Raw genomic sequence first — 16,805 nt, 5'->3', positions numbered from 1 at the left:
ATATATCTATATCTATCTATATATATATATATATATATATATATATATATATATATATATATATATATATATATATATATATATATATATATATATATATATATATATATATATATATATATATATAGTTTATGTTAAAATATGCCAATTTTATATGGCATACTTGTTTGAGTGTGTATTATGACGTTGCTGTGGGTGGTGTGTAATGCAGAGGCTTCCACTCCCTGTGATTTAGTCATCTAACCCTCTTCACTTACAAGTAGAGTAGAAAGTACAATATTTAGTTCTGAAATGTAGCTAGTGGAAGTACAAGGGTCATTCCAGAATTGGAGGACATTTTATGTCCCACCCATCCAATTTCAAATAATCCATGTACAAAATACTAAAACATGCAGTTACTGTGTAAATTTTCTTGTCCTGAGACAAAATCTAAAAAAAAAACTAGCAGAAAAGGATGTTTGAAAATATTTTTTAAAAACATCAAATAAATCTGGAGTTCCCCCTAAAATGTAGTTTTCTCTTGTCCCAGACCCCTGATGACCAAATTGAATCTCAAACAAAACAGCTAAAATTAAATTTAAATCTTGTTTTTTTGGTAATATTTTTTTCATTGATGTCTCTGTAGTTGTGGGAAAATTTTCTTAATCACCTTAATATTTTAAATAATAATTATTATGAATGGAACATGTCCCACAACTGTGTTACCAGAACCTTTTAGCTGGTAGAAGAAGCAGAAACAGTGAATCACATGAAATTAACATCCTCCAACAGTTTTCCATAGAATGTGTAGAGCAAATCTATGTCCTCTCTTCTATTTTCCATCTTTTCATCCCATTGTCAGCATTGATTGAATGTCTCATTGTACCTCATATTATCAGGATCAGACTGATTCTGTGGACTGTTTTCCATCAGTTTGTCCTCTTGGTCAGCAGTAACAGCAGCTAAATATCTAGCTTCTACTGCTGAGAAAAAGCTAACATTAGCATGGATTAGAGTAGGGTTAGCAAACAACACAGAAAACATGGAATAAAAATGGTTCCATTGATGTGGAAGCTGAGCCAATCAAGCCTTTAATAATTCATTACCTATTATTGATCAATATGGAGCAGAAAACTGTAAAAGACAAGGTTTGTTTAAAAAAAAAAAAAAACAACAACCTTGAAGCCCAGATGTCCTCCAATTGTGGAATGACCCATAAAGTAACATAAAATGGGAACACGCATCAAAAGAACAAATGCTTAGTTAGTCTCCATCGCTGCTGTTTTTGGTACTTCCTTAAAGATTAAATCCTGTTGGGTTGGAAGATTTGACTGCACTGCATTTATTTGCACCACAGGAGTACTGACTAAAAATTAAAGTGTTTAGAGTTATATTAAGAGAAAATGTAAAGGAAAATTGCAGATAATACGTATTTATCAATAGAATAAAAAGCCCACTGTGCAAATATGACAGTAAAAAATATATAATTAAGATGCACCTTAAACACCTCTGAGGTCCTGAAAATTACAAGCAGGACTATGCTAGTAATTTTGAGGTATTTTTCATTTAACTGTACTTAAACTTTTACTTCATTATTTCACATCGGGGTTTTGATGCATTTTTGTACTCCACAGCATGTAGTTACCAGGAACTTTGCGGATTAAGATTTTAAAAACAGAACACGTGACCACTGCTAAAGATGAATTAAAGCAAATATACACAATGCAAAGACTCCCAGGATTATTACTGCATTCACACAGAGAGATAAAAACAAGAATCTAAACTGTTAAGATCCTTGTAGCTCAAATTCCAATACCTCAAGAAGTAAGTCAAATTAAACATCTATTTGAGTCCTACAGATGTAGTTATAGGACTGAATTGGTGTAACAGCATCTGATATGTTCAGTGGTGTTTGTGGTTCCAAAATGCTCACAGCATCACCTGAAACCACTGGATGTGTGAGCGCCGTCTGTCTGCACTACTTTTGTTTGCTTTTTTTTAATCTTATTTGGACCTGCAGGGTCACAACGCAGTATAATTTGTGTCTATTTAAACTGGCCGACTTGCATGTGACGCTTGTGGTCATTGTAGCAGGGAAATTGGGTGTCATCGCTTCTTTCTCTCTCCTCTGATTCCCTCTTCACCTCTCTACCTGCACCCACATGACTTCCTAAATGCCTCATCAACAAGGAATGGAAATGGAGCCTCACACTGTTCAGCATTGTTGTTCCATTTGAGCATAGCTATGTAGAAGGAGAAGACATGACGCTCTGGCTGCAGCAGTTCTCCTCGGCACCTGCAACATTAGATAGAGGAGCTGATGGAAACATGTGCATCTGATGGAGCTACTTCTCTGCAGGAGGAAGAAGACCTCTGCTGTCTGCATTCATCTTCATCTGCAGTAAATCCACAGTGGAACAACAAATTGAAACATGCACGCTTGTGATTTAACTGCTCCTGATTAGTGTCCTCCTCTCCCTCCTGCTGGAGTTTCAGCCAAAAAGATAAACAAGCTGGTGGAGGTTTCAGGCTCAAACACTAGTCCACATTAGTGTGATTGTTATTCCCGGGGAAGCTGCATGGGCTCAAGTGGAAATAAAAGGTACGGCAGAGGGTGAAAATTGTTCATATCTCAGCACAGTAGGCAATGCAGCTGTTTATATTACTGTGTGTATAACCTTCCCAGGAGGCCGGTTTAGCAGTAAGAGCTCAGTAGTTTGTAGGAAAACAGCCACGAAAGAAGGCACAACTCAGTCTTTAGGCCACTGTTCAAGCTGTGGACAGATTATCCAGAGATTGTGTGGATAAAAAGCAAGATAACCTGACTAGTGCTGGCATCGGTGCTGGCATCAGTGACTATCAGTGTTTTCAAATTCAGCGGTGGATTATCGTGGTTTTAAATCTCTCTGGTGACATAGTTTCAGCAGGTTAATTCTCTTTGGTTAATCTCAGGATCCCTCAGTGTCCACATATAGCTTATCAGGTGGTATTAATTCATTGTCACCTCTGTATCGATCCTCTCTGTGCCATTACACCATATCAGAGGGACGCTAAATGAAGTGTTCAGTTCAGGTGGGAGACCCTGACAGATCATCACTCCTCGCAGCCGGGGGGTCTGGAGGAAGAATCACACAATTTAGAGGTGGGCGAGAAATTTTGCAATTGCCCCCCCTGAAGAACTAATCCACAAGAGGTGTCAGAGATGACAAGCTTACCGGACCATTTTAAGTGAATATTGATTTTATTACTGTCACTGCTATGATTCATTACTGATTCAGATATGTTCAGCTGGGATTATAAAAGGCAGCATATGTGATTATTATAGGTTAAGCATCCGAATGTGCTGCCCAAGTAGAATGAAGGCTGGTTTTGCAATCCTCTGTATGTTGTTTTGGTGATAACTGCAAGAATAATAATTTATAGCCTGATAAATAAAACAATAAGATGGATATTTTAATGCATAAAGGACCTAACTGTACCACAAAATCATCCTCAGGCATTTTAAATAAGAAAATCACTCAGAGAGCGCAGTACTCCACCAAGGCTGCTCAGTCGTTGTATCATTTCTGACGGCTGAAATCTTTAAAAAATTTGTTGCAGAAATCATGGCAATATAGAATGTGTCCATTTAATATAGATGTACCCACAAACAAAATGACCTTGTGCTGAACACAGGCGTGTGTTATGCATGTGTACATTATGTACGGATGTTGAATTGCGTGACCTAAATATGTAGCGGGCGACTGGAATTGATGGGACTCAGATACACCCCCACAATTTAATCAGTTGTTCCTTGTATTATTTCTGATGGATGAGTCCCAATAAGTCCTCAGGGGTAGATTTTTAGTAGGATCGCAATCATGTGATCATCAGCAGGCAGCTGATGTAGTGTTCACTTGTTGTCATAGTTACAGTGACGCTGTGCTGCTATCTGGCAATGATACAGAAATCTTTAACAAATCCTTGGATCCAGACTATAAGTCGCATCACTGCCAAAATCTAATCACTTGGTCCTTGTGTCATTTCTGACCATTCCTGAAAATATCAATATCAATCTGTTTGGCCATTTTTTAATAATGTTGCTAACAGACAAACAAACAGACGGACAAACATACGGCAATCGTCACATAACTCTGCTGTTCCTTGGTGGAGTAATAATTTATAACCTGATAAATAAAAAACTGAGATGGATATTTTAATACATACAACTCAAAAACGTAACATAAAGTCTTCTTAGGGCATTTTAAATAAGGTCAAGACCTTTCTACCTGCACAAATAGACAGGAAGTGAGAAGAAAAGAGAAAAGTCACAGTGTTAATGGCATGCAATGGTGCTATTTAAATGCATGGAGAGGGAAAGAGAGGAGAAAGTGCTCAGTGAATCCTGGAAGGTCTCCCACCAGCCTGGGCAGAAAGCAAAATAACTGAAGGACAGTTCTCGTGATGCACAGTTCTTTCTAGTTCCCTGAATCACTAAAATCAGTTCATTAAAAAGTTTTGTTCAAAAGATTTGTTCACTGAATTGTTCAGTGTTGACCCAAGCTCCAACAGCTCTCACTGAACTGGAATGGAAGTTCTATTGATTTGGCAAACACACCAAAGACACAAATTATTCAGTATCAGCGATGAAAGCTGGTTTTAAATGACTTTAAAGTCTTCAGCGGATCAGTGTTACTCTGCTGGGTCTGTTTTCAACAGTTTGAGCTGCTGATTGTCAGTCGGGGCTCTCTTTCACTGTGTTGTATGGTCTGTGATCGAGTTACTGAACATGCATCTGAAACAGTGTTCAGCCTTTAAATTAATCATTTTTCAGACTGCAGGATATATTCTTTTTATTGAGAATGGGGAGTGTATGCCTGGCAGGGATGTGATCTGTGAGCAAATACACTCACGGAGATACGATGTACCTGACTCTCAAAGATAACAGTCGGTTCCATTCACCCGAAATGGACAGAGCTCAACTGAACTGCAACTTCAACGGATCATTTCAGGAAGTGACTGCTTTAAGTTCATTTCCTCTAAAAATTTGTTATTTTTGAATGAATCATTCACCATCCACAACATACTAGACAGTTCCAGGTCACCTGAGCTATCCGGAACTGTAAGCTTTCATCAGAAATGACAGTTTTGAGTCTGATCTTAGAGACAGAAATGGGGTCTACCTCCTGAACCAAGACTAGTTCCACAGTGTACATTACCATTAGAGGTTGGGGTCACTTAGAAATGTCCTTATATTTGAAAGAAAATCATTTTTTTTTCGATGAAGATAACATTAAATGAATGATCAATCCAGTGTAGACATTGTTAATGTGGTAAATGACTATTGTAGCTGGAAACAGCTGATTTTTAATGGAATATCTCCATAGGGGTACAGAGGAACATTTCCAGCAACCATCACTCCTGTGTTCTAATGCTACATTGTGTTAGCTAATGGGGTTGAAAAACTCTTGTGCAATTATGTTAGCACATGAATGAAGGTGTGAGCTTTCTTGGAAAACATGAAATTGTCTGGGTGACCCCAAACTTTTGAACAGTAGTGTATAACTTGAACTGCGGTGTTGTTATTTACTACTTGCATAGTTTCAAATTTGGATTTTAAGTTGATTAGTTGTTAAGCCCTAAATCAGACATATTCAGATGTAAGGCTTCTGCTGTGGATTAAGTAATGCAAGACCAACTGGAAGAGATGTGGAAGTTCACAGTGATATAACAGGAGCACTGGGAGCTGTGACTCCCCCAAACTGGAGGAGTGACTCCAGTGGTCAGATTCAAGTGACATCTGAGGTCTCTGTTCAAAAGAGTGCAATGCAAGGAGCAGCTAAGATACCCTCAAACTCCCAGGCCTGGAGCTTAAAGAAGAATAAAATATGTGAATATAATATTCAACATTGTACTGTTTAATTTGAGTAAGATTCATGCAGTTCTGGTATTTTTGAGTCAGGTAGTGTAACCCATGCTTGTGTATTGCATCAGATAAACTGATCATAAATCTAACAATCACAGCAGCTGTCAAATACATCTAGTAAAGGGTTTGGGTTGCAGTGCACCTAGAGAAACAGTGCACTGTTTTCTCTGAGGGCACTGAAGTACAAATATAAAGAGCATTAAATGAAAATGATCAAAGTAGAATTGTTGAATTAATGTACTTTCCACTGCTCATCAGTTCATCATTTCCCCTCTTATTCAGATACTGTTTCCCCTTTTCATCAGAATTTGTGGTGGGTCTTCACTGCCATCTCATGGTTGAACTAATCCACTGCCACTGACATTAGAGACAACGAAGGAGCAAAATTCCTATAAATACTTGGACCATGGAGCATTTTATAAGGATGCAATTTACCTAAATGACTTCAAGGTCTGTGAGAATACATTTTTCATGTTTGACAGTGTGAGCACTAATGGCCCGTCTGCTTCAAAGCTTCTTTTGAGCCTTTACTTTAAAACCTTTTATCCAAGAATACAGCAAGACTCTCATATTGGCAAGCTGGAATAAGACCAAACACATCTTTTGGCCTGTAAAATGCTACTTGGATTGAATGCCTACTTAGTTGTTGTGCTGCTGAATTCTGTATCATTTTCCTCCAGGTGGGTGTGGAGGGTTTTCCTGCATACAAATTCATTTATATTTATGAAATGCATCCCTTCACAGTTTCTGTAAGCAGCCACAAATGTATAAATATCTTATCATTGGACATATTGACAAATTCACCACATGTTAATACAATGCATTATTCATCTGCAGCAGCTTTTAAGAAAGGGGTCGTTTTGTTCCTGATTGAAAATTCAAGGTAAACGTCTCAACAGAAATCCATAAGCAAGAAAACTTACCAGCTGCAGCAGCGCCAGTAGACTACTCAGTGCTTGGCTCGCTAAATTCACCAAATATAAATGAGGTCTTTGGCCCGAACTCAAGACTTTCTCATTTATCTAATGAATAAAACTCATCTTCTCTGAAATGTTTGCCTTGTCCATACTAAACAGCAGCTCTGACTTTGCTTACCAATGAGGCGCCCACAAGGATATGAGCTCTAGAGTGATGCTGTGTGTTTGTTCTGTTAAAAGTGATCCAGCAGCTAAATCTAAATATTTGTTGTATTATAATCAGGGCACCCTTATAACTGGGCACATCAGAAAAGCTGTCAGAGATAATCAGAGCTCCTGATAGACAGCCGGGCAGAAGACAGGATGAGCAATTATCATCAAGAGCACTGAGAGCTCGAGACTGCAGAAGCAGCTGTGGCATGAGGGGATAACATCACATTAATTATGATAAAGAGATAATAAAGAGAAGAAGGGTCGATGAAATGGTGGAATTAATTATCCGAGCCAGCTTGCTCAATCACAAAGGCTTTTATTTTTTTGTGTGAAGTCTAATCTTTGAATGAAGCATAAATCTTTGCCTACACAAGCCACAAGGAAGCCATTATTATCCTTCCATTATCCCACAGTGTGTGTGTTGAAGCTGGCCACGCCGCTTCAATTAGGAAAGTCACAGTAAATTAACTCGAACGTCCAAGTTCTAAATATTTCATGTGTCTGCTACCATCGCTACAAATACACACTCAAAAAGGAAGGGCAAAAAAATCCAGACTGAACCTCAGTCAGCCTTTCTCTTAATTCCCTTGTCATCCTTCTTCTGCAGCACTATCTCCTCCCTAGAAGCCTTTTTAAGAGCTACTGGAAGGTTTGCGTGCCAGACTTCCCAAGCAAACCCAGGGGACTGTGCACACCTTCTTATTAATAATCTACAGTAGTCTGCTGTCATGGCACACTACCCCATCTGAGACCTCGGGTTGGTTTCTGCTAGCTGGTGGAGGGGAAATGCACTGTTCTGATGGGTGACTTTGACCCACATGCACCTGTTTTTCAGTGTGGTAAAGCTTTTAAATCAACTGAAATGGTTTTCCTATTAATTTATGAATTGGGTTGCAACAACCAGTCCGAAATCTATGACTAAAATCGTGTGTAGTTTCAAACCTGTGATTTACTGGGGTTGAACCATAAATTCTTGTTGCAAAATCTATAATATAAGCAACCAGCTATATGCAAACAGGAAGCCACATCAGCTACAGAGGCTGCTGCAAAATCCCCAAATACAGCCTTCACATAATTTGCAACTGTATTGGTTTATATTTACATGCAAACACAGAGAAATATCTTTCAGTTAGCAGATTTAATGCAGTTCAGACATTCAATTATGCTAACCTTGCTAATGCTTCTAGGTCGTTTTGAAAAATGTTAGTGGGGCTAATGTAGAGGTACAGATGGGCCAACATAAAGTGTCTTGGAAGTGTCTGCCAGAACAGCATCGGTGCACTGGCAGTGATTCTGTAAGTCTTTGGAACTCTACTGGAGAAGAGATTTTCCATCATTTAGTGTTTTGATGATTTTGGTGGAGAGCACTGACTTCAAAATCTTGACATCTGGTAAATGTGAAGGTCATAGCATATGATTTCATCCATCCATCATCTGTACACCGCTTAATCCTCATTAGGGTCACGAGGGGGCTGGAGTCTATCCCAGCTGACCTACCGTGGACAGGTCACCAGTCTATCACAGGACTACACAGAGAGACAAACAATCACACTCATATTCACACAGACAATTTAGAGTTACCAATTAACCTCAGCATGTTTTTAGACTGTGGGAGGAAGCTGCACCCAGAGAAAATCAACGCATGCACAGGGAGAACATGCAAACTAACACGAACTGGGGATCTTTGAGCTGCGAGACGACAGCAAAAAATCATGTTATTTTTGTATTCAGACCATTCAGTGACCCTTTGGTGCTATGCATGTGGGGCATTGTCATCTTTGAAGAGTTTGGTCCCACCGGGACAGAAGTGTTTCTTTGTGGGATAAAGGTGATCACTTGGAACAACTTTGTATTGGTTTGCAGTGACCTTTACATCTGGGGGGACAAGATGACCTAAAGCATGGAAGCAAAATGCAGCCACAGCAGAACAGAGTCACCAGATGTCTTCATTGCACAGGTCAAGGGTTCAGGCCGGTGCTGTTCTCTTACTGTATGCTACACTCCAAGAAATTTCCCCATAAATTCACAGTAAAGAGCTGGCAGCAAAAGTTGCCAGCAGAGCACTGTTATTCTACAGTAAACCTACCGTATCCTACAACAACAGTTTATTACTGTAAAAAATATTACAGTATTATGATGTTTAGAGTTTATGCTTACAGTATATTACTGTCAGTATTTTGGTGCCATTATACTGTTATTTTACTGTTTGTACTGTAATCTTCATAAACAGTTTATTACTGTAAAATTGATATCAGAGAATGTGATGATATGAAGTGATAACATTGCTGAAAACTAATGATTTAAAAATGTCACATCTCAAAATGAAAGCCCCGGGAAATAGCATAGCATAGAAATGGCTCAGACAAGAGATGACTTTTCAACATTCAGCTTTTATTAAAACCAACTTTGCATCATTTCCTCATGGTGAATAGGTTCCCATTGTGCATGTTCTAGTTCGGGTACACTGAGTTTGGATTTCCATTTTTCCTGAACTGTAACGAAAGATATCTATATATCATTTAAATTATTTAATACTGCATTGAACACATTCAGCAGCTAACAAATTTCAAGTAATTCAAGTCTTACAAAATAAAATCTACAAAACAATTAATGATGTTTAACATGTTGTCAACAATCTGTTTAAAAATTGCACATCACATTTCAGGTACTCTGCCTTCAGAATCAGTCTTTCATAACTCATGATCATGTTCAATAAATACCACGTCATGGAACAAACCTGGAACTTCAAAACTGAGACACGTGGACTGAAGTATTTTATACTGAACCAAACACAATACTGAGACTTGTTACCTTAGAATGACAGCATGAACATCTGGTTGCAGACTGGGCTTTTCCTTTGTGAAAGTGAGGTCCTGTGTGGAGAGGTGCTGTGGGTTTACATGAAGTCCCACTCAGAGTCCATGAGTCTTTTTATAAGGGAGGCTACATGAGGATTTACAGTAGATGTCTTTTTCTGGAGCAGCTTCCCTGACCTCTTGGACATCACCTTCTCCTGGCTGGCCTTTGTTCCCCTCTCAGGGTTGATATCAAGGAAGCACCTACAATGAAATGACAAAGAAAGAGTATATTAGGTGTGGTAGGCAAAGATCCCTTAAACTTAATATGGAACTCTGTCACATTCATCAAAAAAACCCCAAACAAACTAACAAACAAAAAAAAAAACAACAACAGGGAATTAAAATTATGAAGCAAAACAGAGGCTTCCACTTATAACAGCTATTTAGTTCAGTACACATTTAAATCTAATTTTCGCAGCTGTTTGCAAACAAGCAAATTTACTTTTCCTGAGTGGAGAGAAAAGCAACATGACACATCCTACAAACTTTTTTTAAAACTTGAAATACATGGAGGACTAAAAGTGTCAAAATTAAATAAATAAATACATCATTAAATAATTAATTAAATATGTCATTAATTAATTAAAATTGGAATTAAATATGTCATTAATTAATTAAAATTGGAATTAAATATTTCATTAATTAATTAAAATTGGAATTAAATACATAAATGTGTTATTAAATATGTTAATTCATTAAAATACCAATTCATTTTATGTAAAAAAAAAATTTATTTCACTAATTAATTATTTCATGATCCTTGTGTTGCAGTGGGTCATGAATTTATTTTATCTGTCAACGTCGCCCGTCAAAGTCGGTGGGCGGATCCTAACACCTGATTGGTTACTCTGCACATCGAGTCAAGGCAAATCGATTCCAGGTAATGGATTGATGCAGAGCTTGTGAACATTCCGATACACTGGGTGGCGCTATTCACCTCTACGTTGGTTTGGATTAAACAAACTTTATTGGCAACCGCTAAAGACTCGGTCCTCTACCCCAAATGTTGATACAGCGCGGTGCAAGACAAAGTTTCCTTTAGCGTTTCCTTTAGCACCTACTCGGCGCGGCACGGCTCGCCACTACTGTACTGGACTCGGCTCGTCTCGGTTTACTTGTTTTTCCATCACATTGAGTACCACCTCATCGTGGGTGGTGTCGTCATAGCACGGCGGACCGAAGGTCCTTTACCGTCATTTGTGTGCGACACAAATGCAACACAACAATAGACATGGAGGCGATGGTTCACCTGCTGCTCGGTCTGTGGCTTTCTGTCAGATTCAAAGTAATAGAAGAGTCGGAGAAAGCTGAGAGCGGCGAGTGGAAACACTGAGGAGACACACAGGAGAGTTTGGGAGGCGAGCAGCAGTATCAAGCCGAAGACAAGAGGATATGAACTAGCCAACATATGAGGGTAAGCTAATGCTAGTTCGCTAGCTATCGTATATTAGTCCTGTGAACGACCCTGTAATGGCTGCAGTTTATCGCTATTAGGTATTAAAATATGTAAGTTAGGTAAAATTGGCAAGATATTCACAGATTCGGACTTCCGGCATCAATTTTTCATGAGATATACGTTGTAAAATCATAAACAATGCCTCTTTCCCATCGTTGTAAGCTAGACAATGTGCTACAAGGCCAGTTTTATCAAAAGTCGCTGTCTTTCAAGCTGCAGAAATAACATTGATTTCTATGCGCAGCTGGCTGTGCAACGAGTGAACAGGGACCATCTGCAAACAGCGAAGAGACACTAAACAAATATTACATTACTTAACTTTTATACACTGTAGTGTCACCAAATTTACTGCAGCCATCATTTGTCTCCTGCTGGTCATACGACAACTCTTGGTTTGACACTAAATACAAAATCTGAATTTTAAGGAATTTTCATTGTTTTAGTATTGTTTTATTAATAATAAAACTCAATAACTTCACTCTTATATACTGTAGTGTCACCAAAATTATTGGAGCCATCAGTTGGCTCCTGCTGGTCACACTACAACTCTTGGTTTGGTAATAAATTAAAAATCTGAATTTTAAGGATTTTTTCCCTTATTTTCTTATTATTTTATTAGTAATATAATTCAATAACTTCACTCTTATGTACTGCATAAAGATTACACTCTGTCTAACTATCAGTTGGCTCCTGTTGATCATACTACAACTCTTGGTTTGATATTTAACTATTTTTCATGATTTTAAGGATTTTTTTATTAGTATTGAAATTGTTGTTATATATCTCAAATATTTTTTGTTGTAACAGATAAAAGTGCTCATCCAGTTTTTTTGGTAGATTGTGGAACATTAATGACCAAAAGTAACTGAATTTTATTTTATTTTGGTTGTTTATTGCCATGTGAAGTTGTGCACACTATTTAGTGTGCATGCTTGTGTGTGAAGTTTAAGGATTATGAGTAAATTGGCTTTGATGGCTCTTCTCTTGATGTATGTTGTGCTATATTTTTAGATCCACAGTGCACCTGTTTGTCCAAATACATGATACTGAATAGTAATGGAACTTGGAATCCTCACCAAAGAGAGGATCAGATAACACCAATATACCAAACTAAACTGTTTAGACTGTCTCCTCAAGTACTGACGATTGGGAAGAAAGACAGTAAGACGCCTTCTTACAAGGCTGCAGCGTTAACTGATTCATTTAAACCATGATGTTAAACAGCTAATAATATTTTCCAAGTTAAGGACTGTACGGACAATACTTGGAAGAAAAAACCTGAAGGTATGATCAGTGGGACCTTTTGATGGTTGGATGGAGTTTATTTTTTCTGCAGGGTTTAAGAGTAAAGTGATTGAATTATATTTACTACAAAAATTCCTTAAAATTCAGATTTTTTTTAAAATATCAAACCAAGGGTTGTAGTATGACAATCAGGAGTCAAATGATGGCTCCAGTGATTTTGGTGACACTACAGTACATAAGAGTGAAGTTATTGAATTTTATGACTAACAAAACAATAATAAAATAATAAAAATTCATTAAAATTCAGATTTTTTTTTTATGTCAAACCAAGAGTTGTAGTATGACCAGCAGGAGACAACTGATGGATGCAGTAAATCTGGTGACACTACAGTACATAAGAGTGAAGTTATTGAATTTTTTGACTAATAAAATTATAAAAATTCCTTAAAATTCAGATTTTTTATTCAATGTCAAACTAAGGGTTGTAGTATGACAATCAGGAGACAACTGATGGCTCCAGTGATTTTGGTGACACTACAGTAAACAAGAGTGAAGTTATTGAATTTTATGACTAATAAAATAATAAAATAATAAAAAATCCGTAAAATTCAGATTTTGTATTTATCATCAAACCAAGAGTTGTAGTATGACCAGCAGGAAACAAATGATGGCTGCAGTAAATTTGGTGATACTACAGTGTATAAAAGTTAAGTAATGTAATATTTGTTTAGTGTCTCTCTTCGCTGTTTGCAGACGGTCCCTGTTCACTCGTTGTACAGCCAGCTGCTCATAGACATCAATGTTATTTCTGCAGCTTGAAAGACAGCGACTTTTGATAAAACTGGCCTTGTAGCACATTATCTAGCTTACAACGATGGGAAAGAGGCATTGTTTATGATTTTACAACGTATATCTCATGAAAAATTGATGCCGGAAGTCCGAATCTGTGAATATCTTGCCAATTTAACAACAGTTAACAACTGTGTAAGTTGCTGCTGCAGCTGTCCTCATTATTAGAATGACCTTCTCAACCTGTATTTCTCTGCTGTGTATTTTAGCTTTTAAAAAGTTATTTTACTTTAAGGTTAACTGAAACCCGTTGAGCTGCACTGAAGTTTAACATTCAGCTGGTTTGAATTAAACCGCGCTTAACTTAACATTGCGCAACATTACCTCTCTGAATCTCCATAATTTCATTAAATTCCTTCTCTCTTCCACTGCTCAAGTTCAATCCAGTATATAAAGTGACAGTAATAGTTAATAAACTAACAACCAGTCATTGTATTTATTTATTCTTGCATGTATTTGTAGTAAAACATGAGTTGAAACATCCTACTTTTGGATCTAGAACTGCACAAACCGTTCATTTTCAGTCACCTGACGAATTAAACTCCCCTTTCTATGTGAGGTTGAAGCAGAAAGTCTGAGTTAACAAAGAAAGTTCTTTATGATCTACCTGTTATCTCTGACTGAGGCTTTAGTTTTTGTTGAGCTGATTTACATGTAGAAACTTTGTTCAGGAAAATTTCTCAGTAGCTCAGAGGACAGGCTGCTTTTTACACAACCTTGTAAGAGAATGTCTGTCAATGCTTTCAGCAGAATTTAGAAACACAACACTTCCTAAACAGATATTTTGAGGCTGTGAGGTTGAACGTTTGAGAGTATATCAGTGTGTTTGTTTGTGGTCTTTCTGTTTCTAGGTGGAAGCTGAATTAGTGAGGATGACTCCTGCTCCTGTCATCTCTAAGCTCCTCACACATCTTTACCTGCACATGAGGAAAATCACTCCTGTAGAATGCAGGTATGTTTGTCATTATTATAAAAAGATGTTGCCTGGTGACCTGTCAGAAACCCATTATACAGAGTCAGCCAAAATAATGTTTACACACATCAGGAAAAGAAAAACTTGCATAAATATTTCAATACCAAATTTATTCAGACATCATGAGATTAATAAAAGTTATCTTTGGCCTCTACAATTACAAGAGGTGCTCAAAGTGGCCACTGGCTTCCAGACATTTCTGTTGTGTTGTAGACGTCACTTGTTGATGCTCCATGTTGGGAAAACATCGTACAACAGGACACAGAGTTATCGTGATTTGATCAAACTTAGTGAGAGGTATCTGTATGTATAGAAGTACTTATACAAATGAAATATTTATAAAAGTATTTCTTTTCCTGACATGGGTATACATTATTTTGTCTGACTCTGAACTTAATGAGAACAAAACTGTCATTTAATTGTTGCTCTGAAAGCTGCTTTAGTGAAAACCAGCTGGTGTTCTGCTTTGAAACAAACTGCTGTTGAGGTCTGTGTTTTTAGGTTTAACCCCACAGTTTCTGAATGAACTGATTGTTTTTTTTCCCTGATCAATGTGGACGTTATAATTGATGGTAACATTTACTGATCATATAATCAGCATGACAATATAACAGTATAACATTATGACCACCTGACTAATACTGTGTTGGTCCCTTTATGCTGCTAAAACTCCTCTGACCCAGTGGTTCATCAGAACCTCTGGGGATGTCCTGTGGATTCTGTGGATCCTGTGGGTTGCAGGGTGGGTCCTACCTAGACCAGGCTGATCCTGGACCATCCCACAGATGCTCCATCAGATCTGGATGTGGGGAGTGTGGAACCCAGGTGAACAGCTTAGCTCTGTCGTGTTCCTCAGACCACTCCTGAGCAGTTTAATTTGTCCTGCTGAGGGTGGCAGCTGGCATCAAGGACTGCTGTTGCCATGGAGACTAGGGGGTTGTTTGTCCTGCAGTGTTTAGGTGGTGGTACATGTCAAACATCCACATGAACGTCAAGGTTTCCCAGCAGAACGTTGCATTAGAACAAGATGATGGATGTTGTTCTCTTCAGCTGTCAGTGGTCAGAATGTTGTGGCTGATTGGTGGATCTGTCTGCCTTTACTCTGACATCCAGAGTTATACAAAAGTGTAGTATGTGTGCAGTGCAGAAGACATTTACTTTATTGTATGCAGTTTTTTTTGTTTTTTAAGGGAGAGCATTGTTTTATCCACCTGAAGAAGACCTAATCTTTCCCTTCAAAGGATAGTTAATTGTTACTACGGCTTCCATAGTGGTTCCATCAGAGAAAATCATATCCATATACAGATTTTTATTAATTCCAGGGCTGGTTCAGTAAAGATTATAATAATAACTACATCAGATCATTCTTGGTTGCAGTTGGAATTTTGCAGCCTGAGAGATGGTTGAGAAGGTTTGCAGTTCTTGTTTTAGCAAAATATATATAATATATAAAAGATCTTTATTGTCATTGTACATGAAATGATCTGCAAACCAGCAAAGTACATCAGTCTGAGGTATCTAAAAATAAATAAGTAAATAAAAATGCTTCTAAAGCCAATAATAAACAGAATATTTTGAGGGAATATTGTAAAAAGGAAAGAAAAGCTCCATTCTCACTCCTCTCAGGATAAACTGTCATTAAAATTGACTTTAAATTTAGCTTCAACACGAGATAAAAACATTTACTTTCATTACTGATGTTGTCAAGTTTTAATAAAGTTCATGCTACTTTTATAAAATGATGAAAGTGAATAAATTGTATTTCTGTGATCTGTGTTTGATTTCTGTCTTTTCTCCTGTCATCCAGATGTTCAGAGGGAGATGATGCCACATCTGGTCCAGCTGATGGAAGGTCTTGAAGTTCTCTGACTGGCCTCGACTGAAGATGGTCGTCTCACTGGATTTAAGGTTCAGATGCTCAGTAACAAACTCCACCAATGAGCCAACAGGGAAGCTTTAGGTTTATTAAATGTTGCTATGAAGGTTTCGTTGTTTTTCTTTGTGAATGCAATGTGCTCCAACTGAAAGTTGAATTAGAACTTAGAAGTAAATCCTTCCAGATGAAAACTGTGATGGTGGTGGATTGTCAGACCGTAATGTTGCAGCTCAAAGCAGCTTTTCTAGCTCAGTTCATTCTGACATTCAGCTATGAATCAACACAGCAGATGGTGATCCATGCTGTGGAAGTCTCACATCTCCTGATTTAATGGAGCTGCTTCACACTTTTTACACTATTTATTCACCAACACTTTATTTAATAAAAATCCCATTTAGTTTTTATGAGGAATGTGATGTTTTAATTTCTCTGAATAACTGCAGTCTAATGCAACAGCTGGAGTTATAACATCTGTCCTGATATTGATCATGAAGTATTGATCAGAATGATCAGATGAGTTTGTTTTTACTGCCA

The sequence above is a fragment of the Amphiprion ocellaris genome, chromosome 9, assembly GCF_022539595.1.
Source record: "Amphiprion ocellaris isolate individual 3 ecotype Okinawa chromosome 9, ASM2253959v1, whole genome shotgun sequence".
In the NCBI taxonomy this organism is placed as follows: domain Eukaryota; kingdom Metazoa; phylum Chordata; class Actinopteri; family Pomacentridae; genus Amphiprion; species Amphiprion ocellaris.
The sequence above is the reverse complement of the archived record's forward strand: the minus strand, read 5'-3'. Positions refer to the sequence as shown.